The sequence below is a fragment of the Petaurus breviceps genome, unplaced genomic scaffold, assembly GCF_028583685.1.
Source record: "Petaurus breviceps papuanus isolate PSGF00001 unplaced genomic scaffold, PetGlider_PUasm1.0 38, whole genome shotgun sequence".
In the NCBI taxonomy this organism is placed as follows: Eukaryota; Metazoa; Chordata; class Mammalia; order Diprotodontia; family Petauridae; genus Petaurus; species Petaurus breviceps.
Genome location: NW_027186304.1, coordinates 68559953 through 68585400, shown reverse-complemented (window position 1 = coordinate 68585400; position 25448 = coordinate 68559953).

Genomic DNA, 25448 nt, shown 5'->3' with positions numbered 1-25448 from the left:
AGATAGTCTATTTTTTAGTGTGTTATTTTCCTCAGTCAGGTTGTTGACTCTCATTTCATAATTTTCTTGCATCGTTCTCATTTCTCTTCCCAATTTTTCCTCCACTTCTCTTATTTGCTTTTCAAAATCCTTCTGAAGGTACTCTATGGCCTCTAACCAGCTCATATTTTTCTTGGAAGCTTTTGCTGCAGGAGCTCTGACTTCACTGTCTTCCTCCTGTTCCACGCTTTTATCCTTTTTGTTGCCAAAATAGGAGTGTAGAGTTGGGATACTCTGTTTATTTTGCTTCCTTTGCCTGCTCATGTCGCCACTCAATCACTTGACCCCTGGGCTTTTTGCCACAGTAGGACTCTGCCACCAGACAAGGAAGCTTCGTCCCAAATGCTGGGGTTTTCTCAGCTGTCAAACGTATTAGTTGGGTGCCCTCTCTGAAGCCTCCACACACTCTGGCAAGCTGGTAGCATACCCCAGGACCTCCACCCTACACCACAATCCAGATCCAAGCAGGTTAAAACAAGAACGAACACCCCTCAGACTGGTCACTTGGTCCCCCTACACTCTGAAGGCCAGGAGCTAAAGCTGCCACGTGGGGGCAGCTGCATGGCTGTGGCTCCTCAGCAGCTTCTCGCCCTGAGGACAAAATCTGAGCCCTCCCAACTATTGGATCCCAAAGTCCACACTGCACTGACCTCTCACTTTGTTCTTTGCATCTATAGGTTGATAATTCTGAAAACCACCATAGCTGCTAGTGATCTGGAGTTCCTCCAGCTGGTGGTCGGTCAGGCCCACCTTGGGGCTAGAACCTCAGGCTCGCATGGGGCTGGTCTTGGCTCCCAGAGCACTGCACTGGCTGATTCCTGCCGGTCTGCTGGGCTGTCCTCAGGAGGTAGTTAGCTTCTTTGCATCATTTTGTGGGTTCTGTAACTCCAAAGTTTATTCAGAGTCCCCTTTTTCATGAATTGGGGAAGGTGGAAGCCGGAGCCCCACAGAAGTCCTGTTTCTACTATGCCATCTTGACTCCACCCCCTGACTAGTTCATATTTTTCTTGGAAGCTTTTGGTGCAGGAGTTTTGACTTTGCTGTCTTCTGGTTCTATGTTTTAATTGTCTTTATCACCAAAAAAATTCTATGGTTAGATTTTCTTCCTCTGTTTGCTCATGTTCCCAGTCAATTACTTGACTTTTGAGCTCTTTGCCATGGTAGAACTCTACTTCCAGAGTGGAATTTTGGGTGTTTTGCACAGCTATTGTCAGAGCTTCTTCTAGGCACCTGCCTCAGAACTGTGAGGAGGATGCCCTGTCTACATTTGCCACAAGTTCTGCCATGCCAGAGCTCCTCACTCCAGGACCACCACACAAGATCTGACCCAGATCCAAGCAAGGTAAAGCAGAGCAATCCTGCCTCAGAAGCAGCAAGTAGAGTCCTGCAATTACCATCTGGATGGTTGCTTGGTCCCTCTATGATCTGTAGATCTGGAGCTCAGGAGGCGGCCACCACAGAAGCAGCTGAAGCCATTACCATGTCCACTGCCCCAGGAGCAGGGGCCATACTACACTCTTATCTCACCCAGGATCAACAGAGTTAGTTCCCCACTAAGATTTTACTTTCTCTTCAGTATTTATGGGTTGAGAAGTCTGGAAACTGACACAGCTGCCAGTGAATCAGTCCTATGAAGTCTTCTCCAGCCAGTCTGTGCCTCTGGTCTGGGCTGGTGTGGTTCAAGTGGGTCTTCACTCCACTCCCAGCTCGGTGCAATAGACCCTTCCTGTCAACCTTCCAGGCTGACTTCAGCAGCAGAGTTGTTTCCCTCTGTCACTTTGCGGGTTCTGTAGCACTAAAATTTGTTTAGGGTAATTTTTTTACAGGTATTGGAGGTGATTGGAGCACCAGATCAAGCAACTTCCTGATTTTACTCTGTCATCTTGGCTCCTCCCCTGTATATTCTGCACTCTTAAAAAATTAATTCCACATGGAAATATCTGATTTCCAAAAATAATACCTACCTACTATCTTCTCTTGAAATTTTTAATTCTAATTTAAACCATTCTCGAATTTCCTATGATTGTTTCGAGAGCTTTGGGAATTCTATAGGATTTTATCTTTAATTGAGGAATTTGGTGCATTTTCCTTCATAGTAGACTACTTATTCAGTTTATTTTAACCTCCTTGAATTCTTATTCATTCTTCCTTCAGTCTTTCTGAGCTTTTTAAAAATTGTTTTATATTCTTGGGAACCAGACTTCCTCTTTTATTCCCAATAACTTTTCTCTGATTCCTCTCCTTACTCTTTGGTCTTTCTCCTCATTTACTGCTTTATGAATTCCCACCAGGTTGGGTATCTCAGTCTTCTCTCATTGGGAGATGCAAGGACACAACCAAGGACACTGCCCAGAGTAAACTCTAGAGGGTCAGGACTGGTGCCAGATGATTTTCCTGTCATTTTTTCCTCAGGCATGAAAACTCATTCCCTTCTAGCAATTTGTTCTCCTTTGTCACTTGTGTTCCTTGCATCTTCCATTCCTTCCCATCCAGTTGGTCTTCCTTTGCATTCTCTTGACTGAGTAAAATTAGTGTCTGACGCCACTTTATAGGTCAGAGAAACTGAGCCTACTTTATTGCTATTAAAAGGCTAAATAGGGAATCCACTGCCACACCTGCAATATAAACATGAAAGATTATTTATGCTACCTATACCTGGTATGAAATGGGCATAGTGGTGGAGATAATGAGAGCTCTAAGTATTTGTTATTACATGTTATTGCATGAGGCTTTACCTTGTGTTGTTTTTCTATCTTTTTAACTTGTATATTCAGCTTTAGTGACTCTAAATATGGAACATTTTTTTCTGAGGTTTAAGGATGGAGAGATTTGAAGAAAATAACTCTTCCCCACCTGGCTAATCACATAACCTGTATAATTATTATTTTTAAAGTCATGTATATAAGGTGAATTAAAGACTTTAAACAATTGTATAGAGAGCATGAATCCCAAAATTCATGCTCTGTGTTCTCATAGTAGTATTAAGGAGACCTTGAAGTCTCAAAAGAGAAGCCAGAACATGCAATGGCAGATGGGTTCCACCAAGTTAGAAGCCTTCAAATATGGGCATGGCAACAGATTATGCCTATTGTTCAAGAACCATCTAACATCAATACATAGGGGCTCATCTCCAGAATGAAAAATACATGGTGAATTATTTTGGCCATGGGGACATAGGAAGTAGGTAAAAATACAATATGCCTCCCCATCCTTCAATTTTGGCAATGATGGTGGCAGGATGACAGAAAAAAATATAGACTATTCTAGGAATCATATTTTTTAAAAATTCTCTAGTCCAATTCATTATTTTAGATAACCAATAGTTTTCTCCTACAATCCCAAAAAAAGTCTTTCCTAACACATTATAATGTTAAATTTCTGACAAGGGAGAGAAGAAATCATACTAGCTCTCTGAATCTCTGTTATAAAATCACAGGGTTAGGTGTTGGGGATGCCACAAAATGATATAGACTCTAGTCTCAAAGAATTTATAATCTAATAGGGGACAAAGATACCTATTTGAATAATTATTTTATAAGGGCGGCTGACATAATCACTTAAGGAAAGGTCCAAGGCATCTTTGAAACTACTTTCCAAAACCTTCAAGTGCTTACTGTAAAATATGATATAATGTACCATTGCAAGACTAGTGTATCCTCAGAAAAGAGGTTAAGGAAGCATTTGAATTTTAAAGGAATTTCCTAACATTTGTTTTAGCATTGTAAAGGAACAATATACCCTTACTACTAACAAGTAGTTTTTATTTATTTTTATTATATTTTTAATATATGGGTAGACTTTGAGTGGACAATCCATTCTAGAAAGATCTTTTACTTACAACAACCCTATAAGATAGGTAGAATAGTTTTCATTATGCTTTTTTAGAAAAAAGAAAACAGAGGTCCTTAGAAGTATAAGTCCTTTGCCATTGTCACATCATTGGCAATTGTAAAGAGACAAACTTGGAGCTCAGGATTTCTGATGCCAAGGCAAATGCTTTATACACTCTGCCCCTGTAGTAATGGTGTATGCCCTCCTAAAGCACCTTTGTATCAGAGTCTTAGTATACTTCACAAACATTTTTTAATTATCTCTTAAAATTTTCCATGAAATGACTATTGTAAAATGTTATCTTACACTGAGAACTGATGGCTGGAGAAGTTAAAAGACTTGTTCCTTGATGTAATAGGTTAGAAACAGAAGCCTACAAACCTTGCACCTTCACCTCCTCCTTTAACCAACAGTGTACTTCCTCCCCCTCAAAACAAAGCCCTTTAATAGCATTCTTACAATTCATAAAAATTCTTTATTTTATTAGCACTGTGCTAAAATAGGAAGAAGGCCAAATTTAGAATTGGAAAGTCTTGGTTCAAATCCCAAATATATGTCTATATGTCTCTGGGCAAGTTCCAATCTCTAGGGCTCATTTTCTTTTTCTATACATTGAAAGATTGAAGTGTTACAAATATTTAAGTAAAAATGTAAAAAAATATATAGTTTAAATTAGATAGAAATTCAGAGGGGCTCAAATTTAATAAATTTAAGTATAAGGACTAGAAAATTTAAGTTGCCTTCGGTTGGGTATTTTTAACTAGTGTTATGTTCCAGATGTTTTGAGATATCTTCTTTTCATCTGTATACTAAGAATATGTCATATTAGTGTGGATAACTCCCTGCATGGATGAAAATCAGCCTTTCTAATAGTCTTAGAGAGTAGTATGGACCACTGAGAGATTGAAGGACTTATCCATGGTCACAAAATTCCTATGTGCCAAAGACAATTTCCAAACCAAGATCTTCCTGCCTCCAAGACCAGCCCTCTATCCAATATGCCACATTGCTTCTTATCATGAGTTGTGTAAATAACTTAATGGTAACAGGGGCCATAGTTTTAGCTCACTGGATTATTAGTTCTACCTTTCCCATCCTATTAGGAACTGATATTCATTTCTGATCCAGTTAACAAACTTCTAGTACAGTCTGATTCTGAAGAGATTTGCCCCCCCCCCCCCACCCTTAGCCTCCTTGATGCTCCGTGGTCAATTCCAAGCAATGTGGCCACAGTAAAAGTAGTCAAACATAATAAATATGTCTTTGACTAGAGTTGGAAAAGTAGATAGTTTATGATTCTTATAAAAACCCTAAATGCGAGTTAACCTATCACTCTTAAGCATACATAAATGTAGTAGAATGGAAAATATGGGGGCTCTGAAGTTCTAGATCCTGGATTCAAATATTGCCTCTAGCACTAGCTATTTGTATTACGTTGGCAAAGTCACTTAACTTTGAAGGGTCTCAATTTAATTGTCCATAAAATCAGAGACTTGAATTAAATGGCCTCTCAGGACCTTCTAACACCAGATGTTTATCCTACAAAAAAGCAGAGAACCTTTGTTTCTTGAAAGTCTAAAATCCTTACAAGTCATCTTGAAATTGCCCAGTCACACCAGGACAGGCTTAAAAAAAATTAGGAAAATAAAATGGTCTGATATCTCACACCATATACCAAGAAGAGCTCAAAATGGATACATGATTTAGACATAAAGGGTAATATCATAAATAATTTAGGGAGCATGGAATATCTACCTGTCAGATTTATGGATAAGAGAAGAATTTATGTCAAAACAAGATATAGAGAGCATTGTGGGAAATAAAATGGAAATTTTTTATTACATTAAATTAAAAAGGTTTTGTACAAAGAAAACCAATGCAACCAAGATTAAAATGAAAGCAGAAAACTGGGGAGGGTGGGGAAGGAAGTGTTACAGCAAATTTCTCAGATAAAAGCTTCATTTCTCAAATATATAGAGAACAATTCCAAATTTATAAGAATACAAGACATTCCCCAACTGATAAATGGTTAAAGGATAAGAAGAGACAGTTTTCAGATGAAAAACCCAAAGCTATCTATAGGCATATTTTTAAAATGCTCTAAATCACAATTGATCATGGAAATGCAAATTTAAACAACTGTGAAATACCACCTCCTCCTACCTATAAGACTGACTAATATAATAGAAAAGAAAATGACAAATGTTGGAGGGGTTATGGGAAGATTAGGACACTAATGTATTACTGGTAAAGTTGCAAATGGATTCAACCATTTTAGAGAGCAATTTGAACTACACCCAAAGATTATCAAACTGTGAATACCCTTCACCCAGCAATACCACTACTACACTAGTATTCCAAAGATACCAAAAAATGCAAAGGAACATATTTATACAAAAATACTTATAGCAGCTCTTTTAGTGGTAGCAAAAAAAATGGAAACTGAGAGGATATCCATCAACTGGAGAATGACTGAACAAGTTGTGATATATGATTGTGATGAAATACTACTGTGCTATAATAAATGATGAGTAGGATATTTTTTTGAAAAACTGAAAAGACATACGAAATGATGCAAAGTGAAGTGAACAGAACCAAAAGAACATTGTACACAGTAACAGCAATATTATAAGATGATCAACTGTGAATGACTTAGCTATTCTCAACAATACAATGATCCAAGACAATCCCAAAGGATTTATAATGAAAAATGCTATTCAACTCCAGAGAAAGAACTGGAAGAATGGAATCTGAATGTAAAAAAGAATTTTTTTTTTTTTTTTTTGGGGGGGGGGGGCAGGGCTGTATTTTCATTTACAACATGGATAATATGGAAATATGTTTTGCATGACTGCACACGTATAATCTATATCAAATTGCTTGTCTTCCCAAGAGACAGAAGTTGGAACTCAAAATTTTAAAAAAAGAATCTAAAAATTGTTTTTACATGTAACCAGAAAAAATAAATAAAATAAAATAAATGGTCTAGAGAAAGCATCTCCACAAAAAACTGTAAACATTGGCATATTTTGTTGACTAATGATAAATTCCATCAAGATCAAGATGCTAAACTACTCTGTCTTGCTTTTCCATGTGTTTTCTTTTTAAGAAGAAAAGATTAATTAACTATGACTGATTTCAGCTTAAAAAAAATAAAACATTGCCTAGTTGCCTGGGGCTCTTGGCAAGAACCAATTAGCAATTCAATGTAATTGGTTAGAAAAATGGTACAGAGATGTTCAGTTTAGCTAATCCCCTGTCACCAGAGTCCCCCTTGCTATACACACCTAGAAAGGAAAAAAGTCTAGATCTCCAGAGAATAGGGCCATCCATAGGGCCATCATTTGCTTGCTGAGTTACTTCTAGCATTTTGAGTATAAGCTTTGTTTAATTGGAAAGAACTATGTGCCCAAACAAAGTTTGTGTAATACTCTTGCGTGCATTTTGTTTATGGAATGAAGTGCATCAATCTTTTCATAAATTAGCAAAAAGCCTCACCCACACTTTACCAGGATCTTCCACACTGTTCTTTGCATAACAAAGGCTAAGGCCTTTCTCAACATAATTTACCATAAAAAGCCAGTAATTCAAATTGGTGATTAGCAAATTGGGAGACATACTATAAAAGTACCCAGGAAACCTCACATTGCCTGGTATAACTATTACTCAACATGTAACACTGAGTGACACTCTGAATGCCACTAACATACATTGTAGCTCTGGAGTACTTTCTAGATCTAAAGTTCTAATAGTCATAGATACTAACAGAAGGACTAATGTCACCTACAGATGCCCAGAAAGTTCATTTTGATCCAAAAATCTTGGTAGTATGTCAAGACTCTGAGTTAAGAATGGAGTCCTAACCATGGCTTCAATCTAATCATTGTCATGTCCTATGGACATGGCATCTTGTATCCAAGAGCTTTATGGAAGGAAAAATATGTTGCTTTACAAAATTTCCAAGAGCTCACCAGCCCAGAGAAGACCTTCAGTGTAGCATGCTGGAAGCAAAAACTTCCAAAAGCTGGAAATATGAGTCATCGTCCTAGTATTTTATTCTTCCAAGCCCCTCATTATCATTTGGATTATTGATCTGACACTATAGTATTTGCAAATGGATAGAAAGTTTTTCACTGTTATTTTATTATAGCATTTATTGTAAGGGTAAATTCCTCTACATGAAATCTGAAATATAAACTATGTGAGTAGTATCATAAAGTATACATAAAAATTTTCAATTACTTGATAGTATATATCTATAAATAGATGATAGATACATGTATGTGCGTATGTTTGTATGCATGTATACAGATATCTATGTAACATTAGACAAATCATTTCAACTCTGTGAGCCTTAGTTCCTCATTTACAAAAAGGAAGAGGGTGGGGGAAAATGGTATACTTGAGTCCTGGTGTTAGAGTCTGAAAACTCTAAGTCTCACCTCAAACACAAAATGGCTCTGTGACTCAGGACAAACTACTTATTCTCTCAATGCCCCTAGACAATCCTCTAAGACTATAGATCAAATAGAAGTTGCCATGTGGATGATGCAAGTTTCTTCACCAGGAGCTCCATACACCAATAAAATTACAAATTTAGGCAAAATAATAATAGGAACTAGACCTGAAATTTCATTGGTATAGGAATTCCCTGATGAGGAAGACTCCCTTTACTGATATAGGTCAGCACCTTCTCTGAACCTTATAGTGCAAGAAAATAGCTCTAAGGCATTAAGAAGTTAAATGACTTGCCCAGGAACGCATATGCAGAAAGTGTCAGGGGCAGTTCTTGAACCAGGTCCTCTAGATTCAAAGACCTTCTCTCTATGCTCTAAATCAAGCTGCCTCTCAATAGTAATATAATAGTAGTGTTTAATAAAATGATGTATAATAAGTATAATAATAAAATACTCTTGCCCCTTACTTCTCTGATTTGCCATGAGGAACAGCTTTGTAAACATTAAAGTGTTTTATAAATAAGCTATCATTGCCATTATTATTATGCCTATTGCTTACATTTTTTACTCTCCCTAATCATCAAACCTCAAAAGTCTGAATTACCATTAACAGAAAAAGAGTTTGATTATACCTACCACTGTTTATTGAAACAGAATTCACATTAAACTTCCAGGATCAAATTAAGTATTTAGTTGTTGCAAATATTGATTTAATGGGAATGGTAAAGAAAAAAAAGTGGCTGATGGACATACATGTTAGTATTCAGTTGTTGTAACACTCTAATGAATATCAATAAAGCAACAGAAGAGATTACTTACAGTAATATTTTTTGTTTGGTCTGGACTTGTAATTTCATTTGTATGAGGCAACTCCCACTCTCAAAGCAGATTAGTGCCAGTTCTGTAGTTTATAGAATGAGAATTTCCTGGGCACCAAGATATTAAAGTGGTTTGCCCAGAGTCACACAGACAATCAGAGGCAAAGTTGGGATTCATATCAAGGTCATCTGATTCCAAATCCACTATTCTTTCAATCATATTACACTGCTTTATGGTTATAAGTGGCAAAGATAGAATTTGATTCCATGTCTTCCTAATTCTGAGACTGGCTGTCTATCGTGTCATACTGCTAGTGTATATTTTTCTAAATAATTAGGTGCCCAATAGTTGGTGCCTTTAGCCTGTTGACCCAAACCTATCCATTGCAGATTTTTTGTTATTCCTCTGTTGTCTAGATGAGTAATAATTTTCTAACTCAACTGTATTCTTCTGCCCAATGCCTTTTAATTTTCACCTACTTAAAGAATTAAGAAAGATACAGAAAATATTGGGAAAATTCTCTAGGATTTGAACTAATGGCATCTGAAAAAATGACTTTTGATGGACTGTGATGATTCACTGCCATCGACCTCGAAATACTCCAGGCTATTGTCAGAGAAATAGGGTTGACCAAACCAGGACTGGAAGGAGAATGGGGATTTAAGTGGGAGGTTGAAGGCTCCCTTCAAAGAAAGGAGGAAAAAATAGAGGAAAGGGGAGAGGGCCAGAAGGGAAAGAACAGAAAGAAAGGGAGAGAAGAGAGGAAAGAGAAAAGGGAGACAGGGAGTTTCAGCTCATCTTCCAAATAGTCATGTGACATTCTAGTACCAACAGAATGCCAGGACTGTTATATTAAAAGGGAATCAGGTACTAGCCAAGAATCCCTTAGAGGGAGGTTATACATGCCAAAAGAAAGCTTCCTTTTTTTTTCCCTAGATAAGTTAACCAGTTAGTTCATCTTAATAAGTTAGTCCAATAACCAAAAGAATGAGCTGGCAGATAAGTATACCCAGTTCCATGGCTGAATTAGAGCTTTCTTTCAATGTTTTGTTGGGTGATATACAGGTAACCACATGTGGTAACAACATTAGAACATTCAGCAGCACCGCCAGATGACTAAATTATCCCTTACTCCCTCAACTATCTGTGGACTCCCATTAGTACACAAATCTTGGGACTGCTCTAAGTATATGACAATATGTTTGGGCCTATTAAACATATTGAAATAATGAAATAATCTAGAGAAATATGTGCTCTTGCTAGAAACATTCATTCATTTGCAAAATTATGGTTGCATAGAAGCACTTCTTGCAATGATAACATCTGTTAATTTCATATTTTTATGAAGTCTTATCCAATAGTTCGTAATAAATAATTTTTTGGTTAATCAAAGGAACATGAAATGATAATGTATTTTCCTTCATTTGAGCTTGAAATTGAGAGGGAAATATTTTGCAAAATGCCTTTGGGGTTCAATAATTTGAGAAACTTGCCAAACTCAAGAATTTCTGCATTAAAATTTAACCAAGGTTTTTGAGGGTGAGTTTCCTAAAGTCTTAAATAATGTAGTTCAGCACATCGTAATCATCCTTTGCTTTACCTTTTTTTTTTAAAGAGTCAGTGTATAACTTCAGGCCAGCAAAAGTATCCCTGTGACAGGGATTTTTTTTTAATCTGAAGAAATTCCATCACTTTGGAAAACTGACAGGAGCAAGACAAGAAACTAGTGAGGACTAATACTTTGTAGGCCATCCTTCAGCTTTTTAATTTTTTCCCATCTTTCCTCCTGAATTTTTACCCCAACCTACTACTATGAATATCTTCCTTCCCAGATGTTCTCCAGAAAGGGTTGATTGTTATTGCTTTATGGTTTTTTTTTTTGTTTCTTTTTTTTCTTCAAAAAGATCTGGATCTTCTCAAAGGAAAAGTATGGTTAGAATGCAAAATGTAGATAGAGACATAAGATCATTTCTTGAGCTCTCTTTCTCCTAAGTAACTCACCGACACTTCTGGAAGCCTTGATGGATTATACTTCATCTAATTGTGTGTCCAAATTTAGTCAATACATTTACATACATAATTTGCAATGATTTATTTGAAAGCGGTCTGTTCTCCCTGGGATTTCTCCCTTAGAGTAAGCCTCAGAAATAACTTACGGTCAAATAACCACAGAATTGATCTTAAGGACATTAGCTCAACCACAGAACAAACCTTCAGAGCAATAAAATTAAGGATTTATATACTAACCATCCCCTATATGTCCTTTATATCTAAATAACAGATGTACCTCAGAAACACAAGTAGAGCTCCCTGGAAATTCTTCCATAAATTGCATCCCTCAAGCAAATAAAAAATTAACAATGCAATGAATTTAATTTGTCATCTTCTTTTAGAAGGTCTTAAGTGATACCATCTCTCAACCTCCAATCCAGCTTTCTTTCCAGGATGCAGAGAAAAAAAATGCCTTTCTCTATAATCAGCTCAGATTTTCCACTCTGGAATATCTGCATGTAAAAGTGATAGAATTGCTTTACTTAGGGCCACTGAAACTGTTGACCCAGGATGTAAATGGAATAAAGGATTTCTCTCCTCTTGCTAAATAAGGACCTTGGTAGCTGGATAGGAAGGTGAGCCTCTGGGATCTCAGTGGGCACCTAAGAAAGGAGAGTGAAACTAATGAACCACATAATCTATTTTGGTGCGTAATTGAGATTTTCAACTGTAATTTATCATGAAATTGTGTTTCCCAATTTAGTTAACCATTTGCATATGTAATTTAAAAAATTTATTTTTAAATTCTACATCTATAATGCTTTATTCGCTATGTCCTAAAAATGAAATCTTGAGAGAGAAGCTGAACTTATTTCTTTTTTCTTATTCCTTTGGATAGTTCTTGATCCATCAGCAACAATTTTGACATTTGCTGCTCCCAAATGTCCCCTCAAATGAATGAATGCATGCATGAATGAATGGATGAATGGATGAAATAATGAACATAAATCACTTATTGCATGGCTACTATGTTCCAGGCACTGTGCTATGCACTAAGCATACAATTACAAGAGAAAACCTCTACCCTCAAGGAACTTACATTCTAATTGACAGAAATATCATATGGAGAGTAGTAGCAAAGAAGATCACAATTCTGGTCTGAGAAGTCAAGGGAATGGTGAGTGGAGTCATCAAGCAGTAGATGAATATCCCCCTTTTCAAAAGCAATGGTAGTTCTGATTTGGTTATTTTTCCTAAAGCAAGAGATTTAAAGGGAAGGGAAGAGATATGGAGCACAAACTTAAACATCAGGGCAAATGGTAAAAGAGCTGAGAATGGATGTGTGGGTAAGATTTAGAACATGTCTAGGGACAAGAAAGATATAATGGCTAGTTGGGTTTTTGCTCACTCACCAATCAGTGCAGGTCAGGTTTGGAATAAGGATTCTGAAACCAAATGGATTAGGGGCCCAGATGATAGCATAGGTATAACAGGAAATACATCATACGTCCATATCACAACTCCTCCAAATATCTAGAAAACACACCAGACTAAATTGTTATCAATAAATATAAGGGAAAAATAACAGTCATTTTTCCAGCTTAGGTTGACATAAAGAGACAGAAAAAGAGGTTTCTAGATACTGTAGATGAGGTATTAGCAGGAACACATTGCACAGGGCATCCTGGTAGAGCAAATGAAAAAGAACCTGTATCTTTGGCAGAACAAAAACAGTCCCAGACCCACACAAAAGGGCCTACCCTTGTGCAAAATATAGAACAAGTGCTAATTGGTAGCCCTGTGACTTACTACCCAATTCCAGATCACATATCTCCTGGGGAGGAGACCTGCCTCTAAGGGTAATATATAGGGTGAGGAGTGGTTGCAAGTCCTAGTCTGACTGCTGAGCAAGGAGAAAGTTCAGAAGGAAGCAGCATCTGTTTTGCTTTATAACCAGAAGCAGAGCTGGGTCTCCATTCCAACCCCCAGCCCAGTGTGAAAGTTACACAGAAATAATCAGGCGAAGAATCCTAAACCAAAGGAGAGTCTGCAGTTCTGTCATACTGAATCTACAGAGCTTTCCAGCTGACTGATAGAGTCTGAGCCCAGCATCAGTCCACTGGAACGCCAATCATAAATATGTTGTGCATACCTAAACCCAGATCAGTAATGTGCAAAGTTCAAGTCAAGGGAGCAGTGATCAGACCACTCCAGTAGCACTGAAAACTTGCAGGTCCCTAGCCTGAGCTGTCCCTTAAGCCCTGGAATAACACAACACTCAAATAGCACGGTCTGTTCCCAAAGGCAAATTCCAACCTCCCACAGCCTGTGCCCATTTATACTTCAGTATGATTCTTTATACTTCCTCCTAGTATCTGGGGTTTCAACAAAGTGAGTAATTCCTTCATCAAGGCAGATCATAGCCTTATTAGGTGGTTTCATAAGTTGCTATTCCAACCCTCTCAAAAATCAGAACCTTATTGCCAGCCATCTGCTGATGAATCTTTCTAAACCTAGTTACACTGAAAGGCAGGATAGTCTAGTGAAGAAACAACTGGAGCAGAATCAGGAGACCCTTGAATTTGAATCCTAACTCCCAAACTTAACCTAGTGAACTTATTCTTTCTGAACCATAGTATTCTTATCTGAAAGATGTGATATTAAGGGGCGGCCAGGTGGCTCAGTGAGTAAGAGCACCGGCTCCAGTGTCGGGATGACCTGGATCAAATCTGGGCTCAGATACTCAGCACCACACCCAGAAATAACTGGCTGTGTAACCTTGAGCAAGTTACTTAACCCCAACTGCTTAAAAAAAAAAGATGTGATATTAACAATGCTTTTGCTATCTACTCACAAGATTGTTGTAAGAAAAGCTCTTGGTAAATCTTAAAAAATAAAAGTCATTTTACTTATTTATTGTTATTGTTGTTTGTGTTGTTGTTGATAGGTCAGTCTTCCATTACTCCATACCCCATATAGGTTAAGTAATTCTTTTCCTAAAAGCCAAGGAAGCTGTCTCCAAGTCTTGATTGGCATGGGGGACTAAGGCTAAAGATGTCTAACAGTTGACAAGCTTCCTGGTGGCCTCAGGCACTATTGATATGACTTCCTGGTTACCTAAAGGCATAAAAATCCCTGCCTATGTGTAGTATACAAGGACTTGCCCCTCAGACTTGGCAGATGTGCTGTAGGCAGAGCCAGTTACCACACTCTTCCCTGATGAGCAGATGTGTTTCTCTTCTGTAAGCAAGAGATGCTACTCATCTGAGCTAAATGCTGCTGTATTCTTTTTTTGAGTATCCTTTCTATTTTATGACTAAATTAACTTCTTTTAGTCAATTGTTGACCTAATAGTGTCTCATTTCATTCCAATATGAGACCTAAACTACCACCAAGCCCTCATGAGTCAGGCTTAGCCCACTATATCATCAACATTATAATAACAATCATTATTGTTATTGTTATTATTACCTATCTTGCTTCAGGCTTGATCCAACCTGTATAAAGCTACTGACATAGCTTTCAGATCATCTTCATGTCATAAGACATCATCAAAATATCTTTTATTTACTTCAAAAATTAAGAAAGTCAAGCTGTTGCTGTCATATAATCAAAAGAGAGTTGTTTGAAATTTTAATCCTTCAGTTAATTTTGCTACAATCAGATAGGTGCTATGCTCAGTCAATTTCGAAAATGAAAAAAATAGATTCAACATCAACAAAGTTAAGTATACCTTCTGCTCGAGAATGTCTTCTGAGTAATTGCAAAGACATTTGCTTATTTTAATTGTTGAGAAATACAGCTGTCATACATTGTAGGTAGTTCAAATGGGGACAGTGGATAAAAGGGATGGTCACTGAAGTTAATAGCCCAAGGACTGGTAAGCAACACTACAAAAATATTCCCATTAAATTTTGAAATAAGACCATTTGGCAAATGTCATTGTTCTTTTGATCTTCAAAAATAATTGCCTTTCATTTTCAGTAGTTATATAAGTACTCAGTCAGGAAAAGACAAGTTTTGTCTAAACACAACACATCACTTGAATGGACTAAATTTTTCAAAGTTCAACTGTATTTTTCCTTTTTCTCTTCATTTAGATGCTATTTAGACAAATATGGAGTATTTCTAATAAAAAAAAACATTCTAACATCATGATATCTTATGTAATAATAATAGCTCAAAGGTATATAGCATTTTAAGGTTTGCAAAATACTTCACAAATATTATCTCATTTTATCCTCACAGTAACCCTGGGAGGTAGGTGCTATTATTATCTCCATTTTACAGGTAAGAAAACTGAGGGAGAGGTTGTGACTTTTGGGAGGTCATATAGCTAGTAAGTGACTGAGGCTAGATTTAACTTTATCCTACTGATTCCAGGTCAAGACCTCTATCCAACTAGCACAGCTCCAACTATCTGGTTTGTTTATTTTTCTCCTGGCTCTACTTCTGACTTTCTGAATTTCACCACCATAGCTTCTGTCCCACCTGGGAACTTCCCTCAGTACTTCTCATCTTCTCAACCAGGAATATCCCTCCAATATGTTGTTCCCATTCTCTAATTACTGAGTTCTTCTTGGTTGCTCCAGTTTAAGATGGGTCCTTAGCCAACCAACCTTCATTGTTTTCCTGGTTTCATTTCTGACTTTTCAAGATTTGAGCACTGTGTCCTTTCCCTCCTCCCACCTTTTCAGGTCTATTTTATGTGTTGTTTCTCCCCATTAGAATGTAAGCTCATTGATGGCAAGAATTATCTCTATTTTTGTTTGATTTTGTAGTTTGTATCTCCAGTCCTTAGTGAAATGCCTAACATGAATCCTTAATAAATGTTTATTGCCTTGCTTCCTTGCCTTATATTAAAAGATTTGAAAGTCTGCATTATTTTAAAAGGTATGTATTATTAATATGCTTTATTAATCATAGAATCTTAGAGTTAGAAGAGACATCAAAGATCATCTAGGTCAGATCCTACATAAAATAAATAAATCTCTTCTACCACATCCCTGTCAAATTGTTATTCAGTCTATACTTGAATTCCTCCATTATTTGAACTCTCCTTTCTATACTCAATAGGTCATCCCATTTTTTTTTTGGAGGGGGGAAGGCTGGGCTGGAAAGGGGGTTAAGTGATTTGCCCAAGGTCACATGACTAGTAAGTGTTAAGTGTCTGAGGTCGGATTTGAACTCAGGTCCTCCTGACTCCAGGGCCAGTGCTCTATTCACTGCACCACAAAGCTGCCCGAGGTCATCCCATTTTTTTTAGGATCCCTAATTGTTTGGACGTTCTTCCTTAAATTAGATGAAAATCCATCTTCTTACAACTTAAATCTATTGGTGCTACATCTTCTTTTAGGGCCTAACAAAGCAAATAAAATTCCTCTTATATGTGACCAAGTCAGCATGTTCCTCCCCAGGGTGAATAGGAAGGAGATTAAAAAAATATTTTTGCAATTTAAACACTCCCAGTTTCTTCAACCAATTCTGGTTAGTCATGGAATCATGTTACCTCCATATACCAATAATTATCCTTTGGCTCTCTACATTCTAGTTTGTCAAATTCTTTATAAAACATGATGCTCAGAACTGGATACATTATTCTAGATGTTATCTGGAAAATAAAGAGTATTGTCAAACTAGTCCTCAATTCATACTATTTTCAGATTAGCGAGGCTTGCATAAAGCATGTGTAAGCTCTATTTAATTTTTTTAGATGTTTGCAACTCTCCATGAAAAATGCCAGTGGTACAAGATATAATTAGGAAGAGTGATTAGGATTGACTAAGTAAATATGGGAGAAAAAATCTATGTTGAAGATGACAATCTCAAAGATAATCAAATCAATTGATTAGATAGAACCAAAAGGCCAAGTCAAAACAAGAGGGCAAGCAGGTACCAGTAGCCAACATATGGAGATCTCTAGATTGCTGTCAATAGAGATACTAGGGACTTAAACCTCAAGTAAGATATCTTTGAGGACAATGTAAGGAAAAGTATTTTCTGGGAGTCAAGTAAGGGGGTAAGAGGGACTTTCTTTGACCAAAACAGTGAATAGGGTAGTAAGATAGAACAAGACTACCTTTTTTGATTTCCACACCCAATAATTTAGGGCTGTAGAAATAGATTCTAGATGGTTCACATGAATCAATCTAGATAGCCAAATTAATAGAAAACTAAAATGAATTAATATGAGGAAAGAAGCAGTAAGAAAGTAGGGAATACACAGTATCTCTAGTATCTTTAGTTGGAGCTTACAAGTGAGGTTAAATGATAAGAATCTGTGAATTGTGAAACAATCACTAAATATGTCAGTTATACAAGACTTCTATTCACTTCTTCCACAGTTATTTGTAGCAAATTTCCTTTTAAAACAAAGAAAAGTGGCTTGTGATTATAGAATAGTTGAAAGGAGGAGGGAAGGAAGATATTCTTCAACAATTCCTATGTGAATCATAGGAACATGGATTTAGAGCTGGAAGAAAACTCAAAGGACATCTACTCTCACCCAATATATTAGAGATGAAGAAACTGGGCCATAGGACAATCAGGTGACTTTTCCAAGATGACACAGGTAATATGTAAAGGAAGCAAGAATTGAACCCAAGAACACTGTGATCCAATATTCATTCTACTATGCCACTTAGAGAATACCAAAAAGCTGGGGGAATGATTATAGTTGTATAGTGTCAAAGGCAAGAAATACAACAAGAGCTGAGTGGTCCTCCCACACACATATACCCAGGCCTTATGATATCACATTCTCAATGGGTCCATAGAGAGGAGAGAATCCAAAACTAGAGAGAGCAGAAAAAAAAAAGTAGACAAACTCACTGTGAACATTTGCCTTAAATTCCTTCATATATGGACTTAAGATATGCAGGTAAGGTCTCCCACCCTGGTCAATATGAATCCCTAGTGCTCTTGCTAGTGGACTCAAAGGTTCTGTCCAGTATATCCACTCATAAGAGGGGTAGATGGAATAGGTCTCTTCCATTCAGTGTGTAATAGCAAGCAAAGCAATCCTTTGCTGCTTGTTTCAGGTATTCAAGTGCCTTTGAGGCTCACCTTTGATTGTAATCAAGTCTTTGTTGGAAACAGGATATACTGTGTTTCCCTTAATAAGCCAGAGGGAGTTTGGAGACCTTCCCTGCCCTCAATAGACCTAAAGTCATGGACCCCACAGTGGGAGGAGTTTGCCAAAAAAAGCAGAACAGGTGGAATAGGAAGGGTGGAACAGAAAGGAGCAGAGAATAGAAAAGCTTCAGCACTAGCTGGGACCAAGCAGAACTGAGAGGGAGAATGCTTGTGATTTCAGCACTCTGGAGTACTCTGTTTGTTAGTCTGTCAAAGGAAAGCTCCCTGTCTGTTGTTTTTAGACAGAAGTTCTGAAAGAGAACTTTTCTGCTGTTACAAAAGTCCTAAAAGAGGACTTTACTGTTGTTACAGAAGCCCCAGGACTTTACTGTTGATTTGTGTTTGATTTCTCAAACAGAAGCCTTGTCTTGTTGATTTGTGTTACTTTGTCAGACAGAAAGTGAATTGAGATGATAGTGCCAGTAATATGTGGAAATATTGTTGTAACTCTGTTAAGTTTTATAGAAATAGTTAAGTTTAAGTTATAGAAATAGTTAAGTTTTATAGAAATAGAAACGTCAAAGAGCTTGGAGTTCAGCAGTAAACTGAAGCATGAAATAGGAGTGGAAAGCTGCCTACATATGAGTCCACTCAAGAGTCAGGTGAATCCAGGCAAGAGCTGGGAGCAGCCAGCCTGTGGAAGAGGAGCCATGGGGTTTGGAAGTCAACCTCCAGTAGAGATAAAAGAGGACTTTACTTGGGTATTCTGTATTGACTGATGATATTGTGACTTACTGTGACCTAGGGGTGGATGGTGTTTGTACTTTCTGCTATCCCTTAAGGATGATTGAAAGCCAGCCTCAAGTCAAGATGAAAGAAGACTTTACTTGTGCACTCTATATTGACTCATGAGATTGTGACTTACTGAATGATATATTTTGCTTGAGATTATATGATTACACTAACTTAGTAATAAGTTGTTATGTTTGCTACATTGTGAATGTTGTGCTTTAGTTTCTTGAATGTTATGATTTAGTTTATTGCTGAATAAATAGAGAGTTCACTATACTATGCAATTAGATTCTTAAAATTATTCACAGCAGCAGTCCTCAGGAGAGCTGGTCATAATTGGCTTTATACAATGCCAAGGAGAAGAGTTACCTTTTCATAGGGGTGGAAGAAAAAACTCTTGGCACAGCGTGATTTCAAAGATAATTTAAAAAATGCTTATCTAAAATGTTTCCATCAAAACCTGGCATAATATTTCTAATTCCTACTATTATATTTACTCTTTTGACTTAAAACATTATCTGCAGGTATATTCTCTGAGCTATAGAATATATTAGTACCAATTACTTCTTTGGGAGGATTGTTCCTAAGCCAACAGTAAATTGCATCGCCTATGCCTCTACCACTTTCCAATTTCATATCCCCTTGTATTGCTTGCTGACTTACAAGAGTCCCCAGCACTATGGGTCATCCAGACCTTTCATCTCCCTTTCCTTCAGTACTGTCAGGACAATATAACATAATGAAGAAGGTATCAAACTATGGTCTTATCCCCGGTTCCCTATTTATTAGCTCAGTTAAGCTGAGTCTCAGTTTTCTCATCTGTGAACTAGATGTCCCAATCCTTCCTTACAAAAGAGAGTTAAATATGAGAATAAATGAGAAAGTGTATCTAAAATAATTTTATGGAAGTGAATCTTCTCTACAAAGTAGAAGTAAAAGAAAATGAGGGTCTTTGTGATATAAACTAATACACAGCATATTAACCCATTGGGGACCACAGTCTTATAAATGTCTTCTGGAACCATAACACACTTGTAGAAAGTCATGACCATTTGTTCTTACATGCATCTCAGCCCCTATTTTATAAAACTATGCTTAAATTGTATTGGCCCTAAGGTGCCAGTGGGATGATGAGTGTCTTCTATGCCGAAATTTTAACAGTATTCCTAAACCAGTGACATGCCGACAGAGCATACTGAGAAACTGCTGATATATGAAAACTTCCCTGTGATATTTGGTGCAAGAACATTATCCCTGCCTAGTTATAGCTCACTTGAAATATTGCCTATGGCTGTAAGAGAGTAACATGTGTTTCTCTAACTGCAGCAGAGGTCCTGTCTATAGTCTACATAAAAGCCCATGCATCAATGAGTAGTCTGCTCATTAAATTTGGAGATTTTCAAATCCTGCATCTCTTGGTGACTAGACAGACATCCTCTTCCTTGAACATAACTTTAAAAAAAGAGTGTTTAATATTCACTCTGCTGAATAAAGACACCTATATGTATTTTAAATTTTCTTTTGTATTGAAGTTTGAGGTCAAACAATAAATAGCATGCTCAGCATACAATTCATAGCATGCCAAGATGAAACATATTTTTCAGATGCAGAGAAACAGGTAGGATATTGTGAGACATTATAAAAGTAAGTCAGATAAACTGATATTAGACACTTAATTGAGGGTTGTCTGGCTAAGAAAGGGCAAAGAAAAAAAAGGAATAAAGCTATTATTTTTCATTCTATCCAAGTCTCTCCTCTTCTTTAGGAATATTCAGCACCCTCTGGGATATTCATTTCTTTCCATTCCATTCAGATCCATCCTCAAACAATGAAAAACTATATCCAGAAAGAACAAAATAACAGTTTATTATAATTTCTTATATTCAGCTTTGGGTGATTTGTAGCTGATAATTAAATAGTTTGGGTCCTCAATAACCTTTATGCCCCAGAGACTGACCAGTTGATGTGATCATATATAGTTAAGCACAGGAGATTCTTACTTGATGTGAGGCAACTTACTTTACATAAAGACGAAAAGAATGGGAAGGGCATAAGTTTCCTGCCAAGGTAGTTTCCACTGGCACCACAGCAAACCCAGACACCTGTGTAGTAGGACCCTTGTACAACATGAAGGAGAGAAAACTGTACTCAATACCATTTTCCTCCAGCTCAACAGTTCTCCACTTAAACAGGTTTGTGGTCAGTCTCAGCTAAAGATAATTTAACTAAAGCCTGAATTCAACAAAGCCACTACCTCTAAGTATTTTCTGCAGTTTTGACAAAGAGCACGGACTTTTAGCAAGACTAAAAAAAAGTCATGGTCAAATATGATATGAATACTTCGTGTCACATGTGCTCAGTCTCCGTCTGTAACACTGTAGCAGCAAGCACCCCAAGCGTCCTCAGGGTTTGCAGCTACCACAGGTTCTTGGATCTGCTTTGTTAAAGGAAAGCAACTCAAAATGGGTTAACAAGCTTACTTTAATCAGTCAGATGTATATCATTTACCTAGTTCAGGGGAAAAAGATCAGCACCCCGAACTTCAGAACATACAGACAGAATTATCAAGACAGAAACATCAAGTAGACAGATTTCCAAATTGTCCAACCATTACATCCATACCCAGTCAACATCTGGGTTTCCACATTCTGGGTTTTTCAAAGCCGGGGGACTCTCAACAACGGCTTCCCAGAATTCAGATCAAATCACAGAACACTTCTCAAAGTGAGTCCCAAAACAAAGCTACACATCAGGGCTTATATAGCCTTCTCCTGGCTCAGAGACTGTAACAACCTTATTGACCCACTGGCCAATCAAAAAGTATCTACTGAAAAACAAGCCTCCCTCCCCAGGCTTCTGGTGCACTTTAGCCTAGGGGCAGGGAAGATCTTTAAAATTTACATTCGCATTGCATTCGGCCCCAAGATCTTTCATGCCCATAGCATAGACAATTTACTTTTGAATTAGCTCTGAACATTTCTTAGGTCACATTTTCAAAGTACAGAACTAAAGTTACCAAAGTGGCCACTGGCCCTTAAACAAACGCCATTTTGTAGCAGCAAGCACCCCAAGCGTCCTCAGGGTTTGCAGCTACCACAGGTTCTTGGATCTGCTTTGTTAAAGGAAAGCAACTCAAAATAGATTAACAAGCTTACTTTAATCAGTCAGACATATATCGTTTACCTTGTTCAGGAGAAAAGGTCAGCACCCTGAACCTCAAAGTATACAGGCATAATTATCAAGACAGAAACATCAAGTAGACAGATTTCCAAATTGTCCAACCATTACATCCATACCCAGTCAACATCTGGGTTTCCACATTCTGGGTTTTTCAAAGCCGGGGGACTCTCAACAACGGCTTCCCAGAATTCAGATCAAATCACAGAACACTTCTCAAAGTGAGTCCCAAAACAAAGCTACACATCAGTGCTTATATAGCCTTCTCCTGGCTCAGAGAATGTAACAACCTTTTTGACCCACTGGCCAATCAAAAAGTATCTTCTGAAAAACAAGCCTCCCTCCCCAGGCTTCTGGTGCACTTTAGCCTAGGGGCAGGGAAGATCTTTAAAATTTACATTCGCATTACAAACACTCATTTTGTAATGCTTGGATAGATCTGTTATCTCATCAAGGTGGGCAGTCCCCATGTGGCTGGAAATTTCAATCCCTACATACTTTGTCCTCCACAATTCTTGCCCTTGCTTTTCTGAAAATACTTAATAGAGGTTTGGTCACCTTCCTCTTCTTGTTGTCATTTTTTCTTTCATTATTTCCTGAATAATAATGCAGGACTAGGATGAACTATTATAACTCACTCTTTTTTTTATCTCTTTTTACATTGTTGATTTTTTAAAATCTTTTTTAAAAAAACTTTTATTTCCAAATATGTTTCTACCAACTCCTTACCCAGAGAACCATCCATTGTGAAACATTTGGAGTAGACTGAGTCAATAATCAATCATGCCACTTAACCCTGATTCTTTTATCAAGTGAGAACACACATCTAGTGAACCAATCCATCAGAGGTTCAAAGTAGGTGTGAGCAAAATCTGGGCACCTCCATTGAATCAATCAGAATCATCTCAACCAGATGTGACAGAAAGTATGTTCAGATTGGTTGTTACCTGTAGGGTTTGTATAAAACCTGCAAATGTGTTTAGAACAAAGGATTCAAGCATCTGGCAGCTTATAATAACAGCTAACATTTCTATAGTATGCCAGGTACCATGCTAAGAACTTTATGTTTATCATCTTATCTGATCCTTATAAGAACCCTGGGCAGTAGGTGCTATTATTATCCTCATTTTGCAGATGAGGAAAGTTAGGCAAGCAGAGATTAAGTGACTTGCCTAGGGTCATGCAACTAGTATCTGAGGCAAGATTTGAACTCAAGACTTTCTGACCCCAGGCTTGATGCTATATCAACTGTGCCACCTAGCTTAGAGGTGGAAGCCCCCAGACAAGCCTCTGAAAAGGAAACATTTGTGTGGCATGAGAGTACTCCAGCTTCCCTTCAGTCCTTCCCCCAAAAGAGGACATTATGAATATCAGGGGGCCAAAGGATTTGGAATTTTTTTTTTATTGTCAACCTAGCAAGGCTGGGCCTTCTTTCCTTGGACTCTATATGTACTTGTGGGAAAATATTTGGGGGGTATGTTTTGTACCAACTGTTCTTATGTGCTATCTTAATACCCCGCTTCTAAAAGCTATATACTAGCTGACTAATTGATATCAACTCATAACAATAGTAAAAGCCTATCAGTGAGACGATAGTATTATGCAAGTATTCCAGAGATCATCAAGGATGTCCCTAGAACTCTAAGGTGAGAGGAACAGTAACCTGGCTCTGGGAGCCTGACCTACCAATGCAAATGTGGGTAGGAAGAATAAGTCCAAAGTCTACTATATATGCCAAACTTGTAATAAAGAATAATGAGAAATAGAAAAATAAAAATACAATTCAGAAAACCATATCAACTAAATCTAAGGGTGTATATGGCTGTCCTACCTCCTTTTTCATTCACACACATCCTTAATGTCATTGGTGATAAAATATTGCAACCTGCTTTAATACATTATGCATCTCTTTCTATTGCATATTCTGCAATTCTGATTCTTCTGAGATCATGGTGTTCCATGATTCAGAGCGATACAATATAATGTGGAGAATACCAGTATTTTAGAAGTTGTACTTTCATTTATAATTATACCCCCCAAAAAATTAAAATATTTACATCCTTTGACACAAGATCCCATCCTCTACATGAAAGAGGCCTAAGACAAAATTACCACATCCACCAAATTAATCGGAGCATTACCACTTTGGCAACAAGGAGCTAGAAACAAATGGAATATTTTTGTGCCATTAAAAAGTAAAACTATGAAGAATTCAGAGAAATATAGGAAGAATGAATGAATGAGAAAACATATATTAAGTGCTTACTATATTCTAGGTACTGTACTACTAACAATAATAGTAGCTAATATTTATATAGTACCTGCTAAGTGGTACAGCAGATAGAGCACTGGACTTGGAATCAGGAAGATTCTTTTTCATTGAATTAAAATCCAGCCTCAGACATTTACTAGCTGTGTGACCCTGGGCAAGTCACTTAACCCTTTTTGCTTCAGTTCCTCATCTGTAAATTGATCTGGAGAAGGAAATGCCAACCACTCCAGTATTTTTGACAAGAAAATCACAAATGAGGTCACAAAGAGGTGGATACAACTGAAATAACTCAACAACAACAAAATGTACCAGACATTGTTCTAAGCACTTTGCAATTATCTCATTTGAGTCTCACAACAATTCTTAGAAGTAGGTGCTATTATTATCCCCGTTTTACAGATGAGGGAACTGAGTCAGGAAAAGATTAAGTGACTTGGCCAGGGTCACTCACATAGTTAATAAGTGCCTGAGGCGAGAAATGTATTCAGATCTCCTGACTGCAAACTTAGTGCAACTATAACTACGTAGACTGAAAGAACAATAAAAATAAAACAGAACATTTTATAATTAGAATAATTAGCCTAGCTCAGAGTGGAGACACCATACATCTTTTGTCATTGTAGATGAAGAGAACTATGGGTGAAATATCACATATGCTGTTAGTTGCCATTAATGTATTGGTTTTAATGAATTGAGTTTTTTTTTCATTTTCAATACTTGTTACAAGGAAATACTTTGGGTAGGAATTAGAACAGATATAAATAAAAAGCATCAATTAAATTTAAGATGAATTTTTTTTGCAACAGGAAGAAGCTTGCATTAGGGAGTTTGTACAGTCTATTAACTCTCTGTTAGACAGTGTAGTTTATGAAATATGATCCAGCCCTTTTTCTATCCAAATCTGATCACAGTTTATTGTTCATCTGCAGTATTTGTCCACATTATACAGACTGATGGACTAACCAAATATGCTGCCCATATAATTGTGTCATAGT